Source organism: Arachis hypogaea, chromosome 5 (genome assembly GCF_003086295.3).
Source record: "Arachis hypogaea cultivar Tifrunner chromosome 5, arahy.Tifrunner.gnm2.J5K5, whole genome shotgun sequence".
NCBI lineage: Eukaryota > Viridiplantae > Streptophyta > Magnoliopsida > Fabales > Fabaceae > Arachis > Arachis hypogaea.
In genome coordinates, this window is record NC_092040.1 from 15148645 (window position 1) to 15166904 (window position 18260).

Genomic DNA, 18260 nt, shown 5'->3' on the forward strand with positions numbered 1-18260 from the left:
GTGATGCTTATTTTGGGCGTTCAACGCCCAATTGCAGCATGTTTATGGCGTTGAACGCCAGTTATATGCTTGTTTCTGGCGTTCAGCGCCAGCTTTCCTCAGGGTATATTCCTGGCGTTCAAACGCCAGGATGCTGCTTGTTTCTGGCGTTCAACGCCAGATCTATGCTCTGTTCTGGCGTTGAACGCTAGCCAGATGCTCCTTACTGGCGTTTAAACGCCAGTAAGTCCTTCCTCCAGGGTGTGATTTTTCTTCTTCTATTTTGATTTTGTTTTTAATTTTAGTATTTTTTCGTGACTCCACATGATCATGAACCTAATAAAACATAAAATAACAATAAAATAAAAAATAAAATTAGATAAATAAAAATTGGGTTGCCTCCCAATAAGCGCTTCTTTAATGTCAATAGCTTGATAGTGGGCTCTCATGGAGCCTCACAGGTGATCAGGTCAATGTTGTATAGTCCCAACACCAAACTTAGAGTTTGGTTGTGGGGCTTTAACACCAAACTTGGAGTTTGGTTGTGGCCTCCCAACACCAAACTTAGAGTTTGACTGTGGGGGCTTTGTTTGACACTGTACTGAGAGAAGCTTTTCATGCTTCCTCTCCATTGTTACAAAAGGATAGCTGTGTGCCTTAATTCCTCTCAGAAGTGTACATGAACTGGTTATTTGCAACCATGTCAATAAGTTCTTGAGCTTCTGCAGGCTTTTTCTTTAGGTAAATGGATCCACCTACAGAATGGTCCAGTGACATTTTAGAGAATTCAGATAGACCATAATAGAATATATCCAGAATGGTCCACTCTGAAAGCATGCCAGAAGGACACCTTTTGGTCATCTGCTTGTATCTTTCCCAAGCTTCATAGAGGGATTCACCATCTTTTTGTTTGAAGTTCTGAACATTCACTCTAAGCTTGCTCAGCTTTTGAGGAGGAAAGAACTTAGCCAAGAAGGCCACGACCAGCTTATCCCATGAGTCCAGGCTATCCTTAGGTTGTGAATCCAACCATGTTCTAGCTCTGTCTCTTACAGCAAAAGGAAAAAGCATAAGCCTGTAGACTTCAAGATCTATTCCATTCATTTTTACAGTCTCACAGATCTGTAAGAACTCAGTTAAACACTGGTAGGGATCTTCTAATGGAAGTCCATGGAATTTGCAGTTCTGTTGTATTAGAGCAACTAGTTGAGGTTTCAGCTCAAAATTGTTTGCTCCAATGGTAGGGATTGAGATGCTTCTTCCATCAAACTTGGAAGTAGGTGTAGTATAATCACCAAGCATCCTCCTTGCATTATTGTTGTTAGGTTCGGCTGCCATGTCCTTTTTTTGTTCGAAAATTTCAGCAAGGTTGTCTCTGGATTGTTGTAGTTTAGCTTCTCTTAGTTTCCTCTTCAGAGTCCTTTCAAGTTCCGGATCAGCTTCAACAAGAATGCCTTTTTCCTTGTTCCTGCTCATATGAAAGAGAAGAGAACAGTAAAAGAAGAGGAATCTTCTATGTCACAGTAAAGAGGTTCCTTATTGTTAGTGAAAGAAGAAAGGGAATAAGAATGAAAAAGAATGAATAGTCTGAACACAAGGGTGAAGATGGGTTTAGATTCTTGAGGTGAAGAGAGGTGAAGAGAAGTGTTAGTAAATACATAAATAAATAGAATAAGATGAGAAAGAGAAGTTTTCGAAGATAATTTTTAAAAAGGAGTTAATGATTTTCGAAAATTAAGATAAGAAATAAAATTAAAATTAAAAGTTGAAACAATTAATTAATTTGAGAAAAAATTTTGAAAAAGGGGGAGATATTTTCGAAAATTAGAGAGGGAGAAGTAGTTAAGTTGTTTTGAAAAAGATAAGAAACAAACAAAAAGTTAGTTAGTTAATTGAAAATTAATTTTGGAAAGATAAGAAGATAAGAAGTTGGAAAAGATATTTTAAATTCAAAATTTTGAAAAAGATAAAATTTTTGAAAAAGATATGATATAAAAAAATGATAAAAAGATATGATTAAAAAGATTTAATTTTTAAAATTAAAATTGATTACTTGACTAAGAAGAAACTAAAAGATATGCTTCTAGAATTTCAAGATTGAACCTTTCTTAACAAGAAAGTAACAAACTTCAAATTTTTTAATCAATCATATTACTTGTTAGTAAATTTTCGAAAATTTTGAAATAAAATTAAGAAAAATATTTTTGAAAAATTAAAATAAAAAATTCGAAAATAAATAAAAAATGAAAAAGAATTGATTTTTGAAAAAGATTTTGAAAAGATAAGATTTTTAAAATTGAAATTTTGACTTGACTTATAAGAAACAAATTATTTTTTAAAAAATTTTGACTACGTCAACTCAAATTTTCGAAATTTATGTGAAAAACAAGGAAAAGATATTTTTTATTTTTAAATTTTTAATGATGAGAGAGAAAAACACAATTATGACCCAAAACATAAAAATTTTAGATCAAAACCAATGATGCATGCAAGAACACTATGAATGTCAAGATGAACACCAAGAACACTTTGAAGATCATGATGAACATCAAGAACATATTTTTGAAAAATTTTGATGCAAAGAAAACATGCAAGGCACCAAACTTAGAAATCTTTAATGCTTAGACACTATGAATGCAAGAATGCATATGAAAAACAACTAAAGATGCAAAACAAGAAAAGATGAAGATCAAACAAGAAAGTTCATCAAGAACAACCTGAAGATCATGATGAATGCAATGCATGAATGCAATTTTTGAAAAATGCAAGATGAATATGCAATTAACACCAAACTTAAAACTTGACACAAGACTCTAACAAGAAACACAAAATATTTTTGATTGTAATGATTTTCTAAATTTTTTTATTATATTTTCTTTTATTTTTTTCGTAAAACATATATGAAAAAGAAAATAAGAAATTCAAAAATTTTTAATATGAATTCCAGGAATCATGCAATGTTAGTCTAAAGCTTCAGTCCAGGAATTAGACATGGCTTACTAGCCAGCCAAGCTTTTGTGAAAGCTCCGGTCCAAAACACTAGACATGGCCAATGGCCAGCCAAGCTTTAGCATACAAATCAGACATGCAACAGTTGATATTTCATCAAATTAACTTGCTTCTATGCTGATGGTTTGGAAGCCTCTGTCCAAAAGAATTTAGACATGACTTTACAGCCAGCCAGGCTTCAACATGCTTCATGAAACTCTAGAATTCATTCTTAAAAATTCTGAAGAACAGGATAAGTAAAATAATTTTTTTTCGAAAATTAAGAACAATAAAACAAAATAAAATAAAATAAAATTACCCAATCTGAGCAACAAGATGAGCCGTCAGTTGTCCATACTAGAACAATCCCCGACAACGGCGCCAAAAACTTGGTGCACGAAATTGTGATCATCAACAATGGCGCCAAAAACTTGGTAGCGCTCTCAAACGTGAATCACACTTAGTCACAACTCCGCACAACTAACCAGTAAGTGCACTGGGTCGTCCAAGTAATAAACCTTACGTGAGTAAGGGTCGATCCCACGGAGATTGCTGGTATGAAGCAAGCTATGGTCATCTTGTAATTCTCAGTTAGGCGGATAATAAATGGTTATGTAGTTTTCGAATATTAATAGTAAATAAAAAGAAAATAAAGATAGAAACACTTATGTAGATCATCGATGGGAATTTTAGATAGGTGTATGAAGATGCTGTGCTCCTTCTGAATCTCTGCTTTCCTACTGCCTTCATCCAATCCTTCTTACTCCTTTCCATGGCAAGTTGTATGTAGAGCATCACAGTTGTCAATGGCTACATCCCATCCTCTCAGTGAAAAAGGTCCAAATGCTCTGTCACGGCACGACTAATCATCTGTCGGTTCTCGATCATGTTGGAGTAGAATCCCTTGATTCTTTTGCGCTTGTCATCACGCCCAACAATCGCGAGTTTGATGCTCGTCACAGTCATTCAATCCCAGAATCCTACTCTGAATACCACAGAAAAGGTTTAGACTTTCCGGATTCTCATGAATGCCGCCATCAATCTAGCTTATACCACGAAGATTCTGATTAAGGAATCCAAGAGATATGCGCCCGGTCTAAGGTAGAACGGAAGTGGTTATCAGTCACGCGTTCATAGGTGAGAATGATGATGAGTGTCATGGATCATCATATTCATCATTTTGAAGTGCAACGAATATCTTAGAACAGGAATAACTGAATTGAATAGAAAATAGTAGTAATTGCATTAAAACTTGAGGTACAGCAGAGCTCCACACCCTTAATCTATGGTGTGTAGAAACTCCACCGTTGAAAATACATAAGTGATGAAGCTTCAGGCATGGCCGAACGGCCAGCCCTCCAAACATGATCGCAGGATCAAAAATACAATCCAGGATGTCCAATACAATAGTAAAATGTCCTATTTATACTAGACTAGCTACTAGGGTTTACAGAAGTAAGTAATTGATGCAAAAGTCCACTTCCGGGGCCCATTTGGTGTGTGCTTGGGCTGAGCTTGAACTTTAGACGTGCAGAGGCTTCTTTTAGATTTGAACACCAAGTTATAACATGTTTCTGGCGTTCAACTCTGGTTCATGACATGTTTCTGGCGTTTGACTCCAGAATGCAGCATGGAACTGGCGTCGAGCGCCAGTTTACATCATCTAATCACGAATAAAGTATGAACTATTATATATTGCTGGAAAGCTCTGGATGTCTTCTTTTTAACGTCGTTGAGAGTGCGCCATTTGGAATTCTGTAACTCTAGAAATTTCATTTTGAGTGCAGGGAGGTCAGAATCCAACAGCATCAGCAGTCCTTTGTCAGCCTTCTTATCAGACTTTTGCTCAGGTCCTTCAATTTCAGCCAGAAAATACCTGAAATTACAGAAAAATACACAAACTCATAGTAAAATACCAGAAATGTGAATTTAGCATAAAAACTAATGAAAATATCCCTAAAAGTAGCTAGATTATACTAAAAACTACCTAAAAACAATGCCAAAAAGCGTATAAATTATCCGCTCATCACATATCAATATACTTGAGTGATTACACTTGTCTCAATCTCAGTTCTAAATAATGACATATATACTAATATAAGTAGACACTATATACAGGAGAATTATTTCTCGTATTGCTATTCTTCCTTCTTGGTGCTCGAGAACTTTGGTTTCGGCCACTTTACCATATGAAAGCTCAGCACTTGCTTCATTAACATGCAAATTAAAGTCGCATTAGACTTAAATTAGTATAACTAGGCTAAACACCTTAAAGAGGACTTTGATCTCTAGTCCTTTATTCTGTACAATTAAATTGTGATGTGATCAACTTAGTCATGTTTCATAAGGGACTTTACCTCTCAGTCATCTTGATGCTGTGTGTACTGCGTGCCTGTAGACATTAGGTCATAAGTCATAAAAGATAATTGTATAATTATAATCCTTCTATAATCTATCAATAAAAAGGGTAGAATCCGTATATGAACTGAAAAACCAAACTATGGCCAGAAACCTAAATTTAAAATAAGATCTCAGAAATAAAAATCGAACAATGAAACATTAAATCTTCCATGGTATTTTAGAATAACCTTTGGAGAGAAGTACAATAAAATAGGACATGTTGATACAATAATCATGACTCAGATCCAAACATGCATTTTAGTTTAAGAAATTTATTAAATATCATTAAAGTATAAAACAATGGAACAATAATCAAGAAGTTTAGGAACATCTTTACTTTTTGCCTTTATTTATTACCTTATAGAAGTTAGTGAAGCCAGGACTACCACTAAACCAATACATAAAAGTAGTATTCTAGCAGACAATCAAGTAGTACAAGGAATAGGTGTAGAAGAAAAAAAGAGGGTAATAGTGAAATACCTTCTATTAATTGAATGTGATAATAAAGAGATAGTTAGTATAAAATTGTTGTTAATGTGATATTTACACAACACTGAATGATGTTCAAATGAGTGATGATCATGTAAAGAAATGCAAAGTGACAAATATAATATGAAACATTTGGAGTAGTTCTATAAACATATAAGAATACATATAAGGCCAAGTCTTCAAGCATCTTTTATTTTTATCTTTTTTAGGTTTGCTCTGCCACTTGCCACGAGAGGACTTCTTTAGAGATTGCATTGATGTAGTTTGTTGCATAGGTAATATATGGAATAACTAAACAATAAGATACTATTTGTTATAGTAATAACTTTTTGTTGTACTAACTTTACATCACTTCAACTACTTCATTTGTATGACCTTCTAAAGGGGGACCGATAAGCACCATCCAACATGATTAATGAATAAAATTTATCTTAAACAATTGACAATGACCTCCATAAAATGTATACTAATATAGGACCCTCTAAAGGGAAAGACTTGACTTACCTAAAAAAAGAGGGAACAAAAATGTGTAATAGTTAGTTCAGTGAATAACATGAAAGTGATTTTTCATGACAGTCAAAATTCTTATACATAATCCTGCTAAAGTTCCTCTTTATTTGGATGAATATGAAGGTTAATTTTAATATACATTCATGAGCTTCAAACAATTTTATAATTCATAAACCTCTCAAAGTGAATTCCAAAAACAAACGCAAGGATGATGAAGCAAACTGTATGATGGAAATTACATATCTTTTTAGACTCTGCATAAAGTCCCATGCTAGCAACAAAGAGGAAAATATCTTTGGTGGTTTCACCAACAATTTTTATCTTGTGCTATTTGTTAGAATTCATCAACAGTTCATGGTGGTATGAACTCAATCATGGTAACAACTCAAGAGTAACAACTCAATTGATGGTATGAACATGTAAATAATTATTATTATGAATGAATTTTTTTGGACATCAATCTAGCATCAACTAAATTAAGAACAAATCAAAAACCAAAACAAGTAATAATTTGAAGTTCTAATAATACTAAATTACTAATCAGAACAAGTAAAAAAAAAACAAGGAACAAATAAAAAAATACCACACAGAAAAATAATCAACAGCCCTAATATTCACAAGTTTTGATAATCAAAAACAACATCCCTAATTAGAAGTTCTAATAATCAAAATCAACACTTTTACCCCTAGTCAAAAGTTCTGATTATCAAAATCCCTATTCCCTAATCAGAACATTAATTCATTATAATAATTAATTATTTAGCTGAGAAGAGAAGAAGAGGACGACTGGGGAAGAGGTGGCGCAGCCAACAGAGACGAAGATGAGCTTGTGACGGTGACACAGTGCGACGAGCTTGCAATGGCGACGAGCTTGAGGTGGTGACGAGCTCGAAAATATCTCTCTCTTTCTCTCTCTTATTTTTCAAAACTACCTAACTAATTCCTATCTTCTTAATTTTTGAAAACTACTACTCTTCTTCTCTCTCTTATTTTTCAAAACTACCTAACTAATTATTCTCTTCTTCTCTATTCTCTATTTTTGAATTCTAATTATAAAATTTTAAATTAATTTTAATTCATTAATTTTAATTTAAGTTTAATTAAATAAATAAAATAAAAATAAAAATATTTTAATTCTTATTCACCTCTTGTACTTCTATCTTCTTCCTTCTTTATCTTTTACCTTTCTTAATCATGAACCCAAGTGGGAATGAAGAGTTCAAGAGACCTCTGGGATCTTATACAACTCCCACTGCTGACTTCTATGGAAGAAGCATCAGCATACCTCAAATCAGAGCTAGTAGCTTTGAATTAAACCCTCAACTTATTACTCTGCTGTAGCAGAACTGCCAGTATTCTGGACTTCCTCAGAAAGAACCTATAGAATTCTTTGCAGATCTCTTAAGAATTACTAACACAGTACAAAGTGAGGGAGTAGACCAAGAGGTCTACAAGTTATTGCTCTTTTCTTTCGCTTTAAAGGATCAAGCAAAAAGGTGGTTGGATAACCAGCCTAAAGACAGTTTAAAAACTTGGAAACAGTTAGTGGACAAGTTTTTAAATAATTACTTTCCACCTAGAAAGACGACCCAGTTGAGACTGGACATCCAAGGATTCAAACAAGGAGATAGTGAATCTCTTTATGATGCCTGGGGAAGGTATAAGAGGATGCTAAAGAAATGTCCCACTAAAATATTTTCAAAATGGGTACAGTTAGACATCTTCTACTATAGGCTTTCAAACATGGCTAGAATATCTTTGGACCACTTTGTTGGTGGTTCCATACACATGAGAAAGACCATAAGAGTGGCTCAAGAACTTATTGAGACAGTTGCCACTAATCAGCATTTGTACTCATCTCCTGAGGCCTCTATAAGAGGAAAGGTTAAGGCAGTAGTTCCTGAACCTAAGCCTCCAGAGCAGGATGGCCCATTGACTCAGTAACTGCACACTCTTGCCCAGCAATTGGAACTGCAAGAGGCTTTGCGAGAAACTCAGGCTTCTAACAAGAATATAGAAGCCTAATTGAGTCACCCAAGGCAGCAGTTGTTTAAGCAGATAACAGATGAATGCCAGGTCATCCAACTAAGGAGTGGGAAGACCTTAAACACCCAACCTCAGTATAATAAAAATGAAAAGCCCATAGAGGAAAATCGGATCTCTGAGCAAAATGACTCTAGGCGTTTAACCGCCCAGGAAGGTAACCCTGCTGCCGTTGAACGACAAGAAAGGGGAGAGATTGGGCGTCTAAATGCCCAAGGGGACAGCAGCATGGGCATTGAAAGCTCATGCAATGGAGGTCAGTCGTTAATTGATAACAACCCTCCTAAGCAAGCTAGTAACCGCCCTTCCAACTCACATGGCATTCGGCCTCCTTCAATCAAGGTTGATGAGTACAAGGCTAAGATGTCATTTCCGCAGAAACTCTATCAAGAGGAAAGGGATAAAAAGTTTGCCCACTTTGTGGATTATCTCAGCACATTAGAGATAAATATTCCTTTTGTAGAAGCTCTTGAACAGATACCTTCTTATGTAAAGTTCATGAAGGACATTCTAAGTCATAAGAAGGATTGGAGAGAGACACAAACAGTCCTCCTCGCTAAAGAATGTAGTGCAATAATTTAGAATAGCTTACCAGAGAAGCTTAAAGTCCCTAGGAGCTTTATGATACCATGCACTCTAGGTGATGCTTGTACAAGGACAGCTCTATGTGACCTTGAAGCAAGCACCAACCTAATAGCTGCTTCTTCAATAAAGAAGTTATATTTGACTGAGGAAGTCAAACCAACCCGCATATGCTTTCAATTTGCTGATGGGTCTATTAAGATACCATTAGGTGTGATAGAGGATATGATTATCAAGGTTAGACCTTTTGTCTTTCCCACTGACTTTGTGGTATTGGACATGGAAGGGCACAAGAGTGCATCTCTCATCCTAGGAAGACCTTTCCTAGTCACAAGACGAACCCTTATTGATGTTGAAAAAGGGGAAGTAACCCTAAGAGTCAATGAGGAGAAATTCGTACTAAATGCTGTGAAGGCTATGCAGCATCCAGACATTCCTGAGGAATGTATGAGCATTAACTTCATTGATTCCCTGGTGGAATAAGTCAACATGGCCGAAAGCGTCAAAAAAGGGCTGGATGATATCCTTGATGATACTCAGCCTGATTCAGAAGAACCTCTAGAAACCTCTGAGGAAAAGGAGAAGCCTCCTAAGCTTGAGCTTAAACCATTACCCTCCTCCCTGAAATATGCATTTCTAGGAGAGGGAGAGACCTATCCTGTAATCATAAGCTCTCAACCCGCATCTTTCACCATCGAGCTCGACGGCTCTCTCGCGTGCGACATGGATGGCGGCGGCAGCAGGATGCGGCAGCGGCGAAGTAGCAAGACACCGCGCGGTCTCCTTCCTTCTCTTCTTTTCTCCGTTCTCAAGTGGTGCACAAAATTATGATCATCAATGGCGCCATCAACATGGTACGCTCAATTGCAATCTCAATTCTTTATCACAACTTCGCACAACTAACCAGCAAGTGCACTGGGTCGTCCAAGTAATAAACCTTACGCGAGTAAGGGTCGATCCCACGAAGATTGTTGGTATGAAGCAAGCTATGGTCATCTTGTAAATCTCAGTCAGGCGGATTCAAATGGTTATGGATGATTAATAATTAAAAGATGAATAAAACATAAAATAAAGATAGAGATACTTATGTAATTCATTGGTGAGAATTTTAGATAAGCGTATGGAGATGCTTTGTCCCTTCCGTCTCTCTGCTTTCCTACTGTCTTCATCCAATCCTTCTTACTCCTGTCCATGGCAAGCTGTATGTTGGGCATCACCGTTGTCAATGGCTACAGTCCCGTCCTCTCAGTGAAAATGTTCAACGCGCTCTGTCACAGCACGGCTATTCATCTGTTGGTTCTCGATCATGTCGGAATAGAATCCAGTGATTCTTTTGCGTCTGTCACTAACGCCCCACAATCGCAAGTTTGAAGCTCGTCACAGTCATTCAATTCTTGAATCCTACTCAGAATACCACAAACAAGGTTTAGACCTTCCAGATTCTCAAGAATACCGCCATCAATTCTAGCTTATACCACGAAGATTCTGATTAAGGAATCCAAGAGATATCCACTCAAGCCTTGTTTGCATGTAGAACGGAAGTGGTTGTCAGGCACGCGTTCATAAGTGAGAATGATGATAAGCATCACATAATCATCATATTCATCATGTTCTTGGGTGCAAATGAATATCTTAGAACAAGAATAAGCTGAATTGAATAGAAGAACAATAGTAATTGCATTAATACTCGAGGTACAGCAGAGCTCCACACCTTAATCTATGGTGTGTAGAAACTCCACCGTTGAAAATACATAAGAACAAGGTCTAGGCATGGCCGAATGGCCAGCCTCCCATAATCTAAGAACTAGACATCCAAAGATGATCCTAAGATCTAAAGTGATCAAAAGATTGCTAATACAATAGCAAAAGGTCCTATTTGTAGAGAACTAGTAGCTTAGGGTTTACAAAGATGAGTAAATGACATAAAAATTCACTTCCGGGCCCACTTGGTGTGTGCTTAGGCTGAGCATTGAAGCTTTCATATGTAGAGACTTTCCTTGGAGTTAAACGCCAGCTTTTGTGCCAGTTTGGGCGTTTAACTCCCATTCTTGTGCCAGTTCCGGCGTTAAACGACAGAATTCTTGAGCTGATTTGGAACGCCGATTTGGGCCATCAAATCTCGGGTAAAGTATGGACTATTATACATTGCTGGAAAGCCCAGGATGTCTACTTTCCAACGCAATTAAGAGCGTACCAATTGGGCTTCTGTAGCTCTAGAAAATGCACTTCGCGTGCAGGGAGGTCAGAATCCAACAGCATCTGCAGTCCTTTTTAGCCTCTGAATCAGATTTTTGCTCAGGTCCCTCAATTTCAGCCAGAAAATACCTGAAATCACAGAAAAACACACAAACTGATAGTAAAGTCCAGAAAAATAAATTTTAAATAAAAACTAATAAGAATATAATAAAAACTAACTAAAACATACTAAAAACATACTGAAAACAATGCCAAAAAGCGTATAAATTATCCGCTCATCACCGAGCTATCTCCCTTCTCCCCTTTCTTTTTGCTTTCTGCTGCTACTGCTGGGTTGTATTTGGGAAGAGGAGAGGGGAGATTGGTAGCGACTAGGTTTAGGGTTAGAGAGTGTGGCTGTGTGTTAAAATGAAATTAGGGTTAGAATTTTAATTTAGAAATTTTTGGGTTAAGATAGTGTAATTTTAATAAATTTAAGAGATAGGGTATTAATTTAAAATTTAATTTAATTATTAAAATTACTTTTAAAATGTTATAATTTATTAATTTATTAATTGACTTTCAATTAAATATTTTAACTTAAAAATTAAAATATAAGATAATAAAATTAATTTTTTTATTCGTAAAATTTAATAATATTTTACTTAATCTAAAATAATATAATTAATTTTTAATTTAAAATTAATAGTATTTTACTTAATTTTTTATTTATAAAATTAGATTTAAAATTTTAATACTTAAAGTAAATCATATCAAATTCTAATTAATTTTTAATTATTAGAACTTTTAAATTTTAAATATATAAAATACTTAAAATCATAAAAAATATATATGAACCTTAATTAATTTAAAATTAAGTCACCCTATAACCGTGACCATAGATCTTTTAGGTCTTTTCGAAAAATCGTGACCACAGACTATTTTAGGTCATCTCCAAAATTGTTACCATAGACCCTTTTAGGTCGTTCCCAAAAATCATGACCATAGACCTTTTTAGGTCACCCTTTCGAAAAACTGTGACCATAGACCTTTTTAGGTCGCCCCCTGTAAAACCCGGTTAATTAACGGTTAATTAACCCATAAATGAGAATTTATTCTAGAAAGCCCAAAATGTGATTTTTATGGCTAAATGTGATAGAGGAGATTGAGACGAGAATTTCGGTACCAATTTTATAGAATTCGGACCTAGATTGGACCAAACGGGCCAAACCGGGCCAACCGGACCCAAAGTGGGCCCTTGGCCCAACATAACTAAACCAAAACCCTAGTTTTCAGCACTCTCTCTCCTCATTTGTTATACACACAAGCTGAAATTAGAGAGAAAGGGAGGAAGAACACTCTCTCAAGTTCTTTCTCTCACTTGATCTTCAAACCACCATAACTTTTGATCTAGAGCTCCGATTGCCGCTCCGTTTGCGGCCACGCGTTCACCGCGGAGAGCTCTAAAAAACCCATACAACCAATCTTGAGGTAAGCCACGTGTTGCTGTTCGAAATCTCAGCCCTTATTTTCGAGTTTCATGGGTGAAATGTTGAGATTTTGGGTTCTTTGATGTTATAGGACCCAACTCTCTTGAAGGAGAAGGCTAATCTTGTATCCTTGGACCTTGGGTGTGGTAAGATTCTCAACCCTAGTGTGATTTGTGATTTTATGATGTTTGGGTTTTGAGATGTTGTGTATGGGTATGATGATTGTGGCTTAGGTTGTGTATATGTGAATATTGGAGCTTGATTGGTGATTTTGAAAAGCTTGGAGAGGGTTTGGTGGTGAAAAATCTGTTCTTGGAGGTGTTGAGGCCTTGAGAGCTTGTGGATAAGTGATTTGGAAGTGCTCCGGTGGAGCTTGGGAAAATCGGCTAAGGTATGGTTTCGGTTTCCCGTATCTAATATGTAATGTGGTAGGAAATACTTAGGCTAGAGGCCCTAAGATAGGCATTGAATGGTTGATGTTGTTGAATGATTGAGATATATGGTGTGGTCATATATGTGATGATGATTAATGATGCCTTGGTAGTATGATGTATGAGAAATATGCATGTTGTAATATATGCTTGATGATTAGTTATGGTTGAATTGTGGGTTGAACCATGTTTATGGTGAGTATGATGTTGATTGTGTACAATAATGATTTATTGGGATTGGTGTTGTTGAGAATTATCATGAGGAATAGTATATGATATGTCAATATGTTTGAGTTTGAGCCACTTGGGTGAAGTGGGTTAGAATGATGAGATAGTGATTTTGTATATCGTGGTAAAATCTCCATGTGTGAGTTGAGGAGGCTTGATGTTGAAATTGATATATTTTTGATTGATTTCAAAGAAAAGGGATGAAAATGGCATGTTTTGATTGATTTTGAAAAGAGTTGGAAATGGCTTGTTTGCAAATGGCACTTTGTGGTTTTTATGAAAAACATGGTTTTTGGGCATACTTTGGTGGGACATAACTTGGACTACGGATCTCTGTTTTGTGCCAAATCTATTTAGAAATGAAATTGGATCCGGGATGTCCATGCCGTTCGAAGAACGGGTGAAAAACGATTTAAAATGAGAAAGTTATGTCCATTGGAAGATTGGGGTTTAAATTGGTGAATTCTGCAGCTTTTAACTTAGAGAAATTTTTAGCAGAATGACCCCTTGCGCGTGGACGCACCTGGCGCGTACGCGCCGATCTTCCAGAAAGCGCCATCCACGCGTGCGCGTGATGTGCGCGGGCGCGCCGATTGTGCTGCACCCAATGCCCAGCCATTTTCCAGAGAGTTATGCCAGAACTGTGCCAGTGTTGTGCCTTGGGCACGAGGGCATCCACGCGTACGCGGGTTTGACGCGTGCGCGTCGATTTGCTAGTTTTCAATCCACGCGTTAGCGTGCATGACGCTTGCGCGTCGATGAAGTTTTGAGGCCATTCACGCGTGCGCGTGGAGTGCGCGTACGCGTGGACCTGTTTTCATCCCAAAGTTGATTTTTGAGTTTTAAGAACCAAATTTCATACTTCTAAGCTCCGATCTCACCACTTATATCTTAAATCATTATGACATGCCTAGCTATTAAAAAGGGGCTAGTGAATGAGGTAACTTGCGAGTGAAGCAAGGGAAAAATGAATGATCATTGAGGATCAAGCATGATTATGTGAGATGTGGAGGATGGTGGTGGAAGTGCTTGTTATGCCATGGGCCGAAAGGCTGTAATTGTTTATGAATTGGCTGGTTCTGGATTGAACCGTGAGCCGGAATAGCTGTGTATGCTATGAATATTGGCTAGTTATGGATTTAACCGTGAGCCGGAATGGCTGATATGGATGTTGATCCATGGATGAGAATTCATGCATGTTTATGCTGAATTATTGATAATTGTGATTTGCACTTCCACTATCGGAGATATGAGTTTCCCTGGGTAGTAGCAGTGGCTAGCCACCACGTGCTCCAGGTTGAGACTTGATACTCTTTTGACCCTATGTCATAAGTGTGGCCGGGCACTGTGAAAGACCCGAATGAGCTCGCCCCCGTAAATATTCACCAGTGAGGGTGATGGATATAGATCATGATTATGATCAAGTTTATAACGAGTATATATAACTCGAGTTGGGGATGCATGACAGAGGGACAGTCCAATGGTTAGCGACCAGGACTTGTCGGGTTGGCTCTATAACCGACAAGATGATATCATCAGCCACTAGGGACAGGCATTCATCATATGCATACTATATGAATTGTTTGAGATTGCCTATTTGACTGCATATTACTTGCTAATTGTCTAAATGCCTTACTTGTTCCTAATTGTATATTTCTTGCTTGATATAACTGTGTTTGCTATATTATACTCCTGCTGGTGGTTGGGAGGTCTGAAGGAATTGGAAAGGGAAGTATTAGTTAGACTGAAGTATCTTTAGTCAGATGCCCTTTATGGTTTAGCTTGTTTATAAGCTTTGATATTATTTGGAGGGAGTTCTAGGATTGCCTTCGGCTTTCCTCCATTATTATGTATTATATATGTGGAAGCTGTTACCATGTTGGGGACCTCTGGTTCTCACCCATGCGGATTTTGTGGTTTTCAGATGCAGGACATACGGTTTCCCGCTGAGGCACGCTGGAGACTTCTAGATTTGCGAAGATTCCTTGTTCTTGGGGTGATGTTTTGGTTTATATGTTTTGCTTAGATACTTTTATCTCCATTAAATAATACAAACTGTGATGACTCCTCTTATGGGAGAATTTTGGAGAATAGGATTTATGTATTTGTGTCCCTTTGGGTTTTCTTTGGGGTTTTCCTTATTATATCATATGTATATATTGTTATGCTCGGATCGGTTATCTTCGCAGCCGGATCTTGAGTCTTGATATTCCTGTTTTTGACACTCCTTTGTATATATATAATCACGCGTTGGTTATCCTTGTTCGTTACGTTATCGATCGGAGTGTTGCGCTTTGAGTTGCGATTGGTTTTTGTTTACCCCTTTTTCTACAAAGGCTCCTAGTTATAATCAATTATTCATACTACTATACGTACTAAATTTTTATTTTAGAGGTCGTAATACCTTGCCATCTCTGAATTATGACTTAAGCATAAGACTCTGTATGGTAGGGTGTTACACCCCCCAAAACCGTGACCATAGACCCCTTTAGGTCACCCCTAAAACTGTGACCATAGACCCTTTTAGGTCACTCCCAAAAATCGTGACCATAGATACCTTTAGGTCACTCTCCAAAACCGTGACTATAGACCATTTTAGGTCACCCTTTTGAAAAATTGTGACCATAGACCTTTTTAGGTCAGCCTCCAAAACCGTGACCATAGACCATTTTAGGTCACCCTCCAAAACCGTGACCATAGACCCCTTTAGGTCACCTGTAAAATCGTGACTATAGAACTCTTTAGGACACCCCCCAAAACCGTGAGCATAGACCATTTTGGGTCACCTTTTTTGAAAAACCATGACCATAGACCCTTTTTTGTCATTGTAAAAAACCGTGACCATAGACCCTTTTAGGTCACCCTCAAAACCGTGACTATAGATTCTTTTAGGCCACCCCCCAAAATCGTAACCATAGACCCCTTTAGGTCACTCTCTAAAACCGTGACCATAGACTCTTTTAGGTCACCCTTTTGTGAAAAACCGTGACCATAGACCCTTTTTTGTCACTGTAAAAAAACGTGACCATAAACTCCTTTAGGTCACCCTCCAAAACTGTTACCATAGACTATTTTAGGCCACCCTTTTTTAAAAAATTGTAACCATAAATACTTTATGGTCATCCTTTTTTTAAAAATCATGATAATAGCTTTTTTTTTTTTTGGTCACGCTAAAAAATCGTAATAATTTTTTACTGTAATAAAAAAATTCGTGACCATAAACCCAAAATGTTATAGTGTAAAGACTGCAATGTTTGCTTCTCGTCTCTTCTCATCTAATCTCAAATGGTGGTTAGGATTTTAGAAAGAAAAAAGAAATAAATGTCACAAAATAAATATAGTCATTCATCTTTTTTTTTTTAATTATACTTAAAAAATCGTTTTAAAATAGAGATATTTTTGTTAACATAAAAAAATGATACTTTTAGTAGTTTAACTTTAATTTTACTACCATTAAGTTTTCTCCTTAATTAGGAGACAATCTTTTTTTCAAAACTTTTTGTTAAAAAATAATTATTGTTTATACGATATATTTGAACCTAATTTATATTTAAATACATATTCTTCCAAGGTGGAAATAATTTTGACATGCTCTGTCCATTATAATAAACACTTGTTTTATCAAATTGCTTGGCCTTATTTATCTGGTTTTCATCAATATCACTTAGCAGTATTAATACAAATTAAGTCCATATGTCACATAAACACTTGTTTAAAAAATTTGAATAAAAAATATATAAAATACTATATATATCTAACATATTTTTTTTTACACGAAAATCTCTTTTTTACTTGAAATAACATAATTTACAAAGACCTATTTTTTTTCTTTTTAATTTGCTTTATATTGAAATTCTGATGCGTACTATTTATAAAATTATTTGTATATTCTAAAACTTTAAATTGATAAAAAATATATATAAATAATTATATCTTTAATATTACAGTACCGAAATCAATAATCATAATTAATATAGTTATGCTGGAAAAAATATTAATAATTAATAAAATAAGTTATCCGAATGATCAAATCTTAACAAAAATATCCTTTATATAAATTTGTTAACCACAAAAGTATTCTAAGAATATTTTGAAATATGACAAAAATAATTAAAAAAATACAATTATTTTTGTAAATTACAAATAATTTTTATATTTAAAAAATTATTTGTGTATTTGGTTTAAATTTTTGAAAAAATATTTAAATAATTATTTAAAAAATATATGAAGAAAAGGGATTCGAAATTCGATTTTTCAGATTCTTTTTACTTTTTAAAAATATCTTGAATCTTTTAAAAGAATCATAACATATCTACTTATTATAAAATTACTAAATTTTAATAATAAAAATATCTTATTTTTCTAATTATATTTGAAAGCTCCATCAAAGCTAGGTCTAATATATCTAAAGTTTTTTATAATAATATATATTGAACGGTTGACTAATTTTATCATGTTTTAAAATATTTTTGTTTTTAATAAGTTTGGAGAATATTTATGTCAATAAATTAATTATTCAAAATATTTTCTGGTTTACTCTTATTAATATCACTATATTTGGATGCTTTTAGAATGTAGAGATCATTATAACCATTTTATTTTCTGTATTATTATTATTATTTTTTTTTTACACATCATAACACGGATAGTCAGTTAGTCACACTGCAGTAGCTTGCAAATTGTATTTGTTCCATTTTTTTCTTTGTAATTTTATATATCGCATCATCACACGCACATCCACATGTTGCAACTACAATTTAATGCTTTGGCTGGGAATAACGTAACACACATTTTAATCGGCACAGATAATCACTGATTTCTCAGTGTGCAACTTGATTTACAAGTACATATATAATATAATATATTCTTCTATACATTATTATTGTAACAATTAGGCTTCCTCTGCTCTTATTAATTAATATTATTTCATGATGTAACCAAAAGA

General features: G+C 35.4%; 1 non-coding gene across 1 annotated transcript; it reads left to right on the forward strand.

The window, feature by feature from the left end:
• The first annotated feature begins 814 nt into the window (after nucleotides 1-814).
• Nucleotides 815-918, forward strand: LOC112804713 (small nucleolar RNA R71). The gene has a single exon (XR_003203330.1). It is a non-coding gene; the product is annotated as a small nucleolar RNA R71 (small nucleolar RNA).
• The last annotated feature ends 17342 nt before the right edge of the window (nucleotides 919-18260 follow it).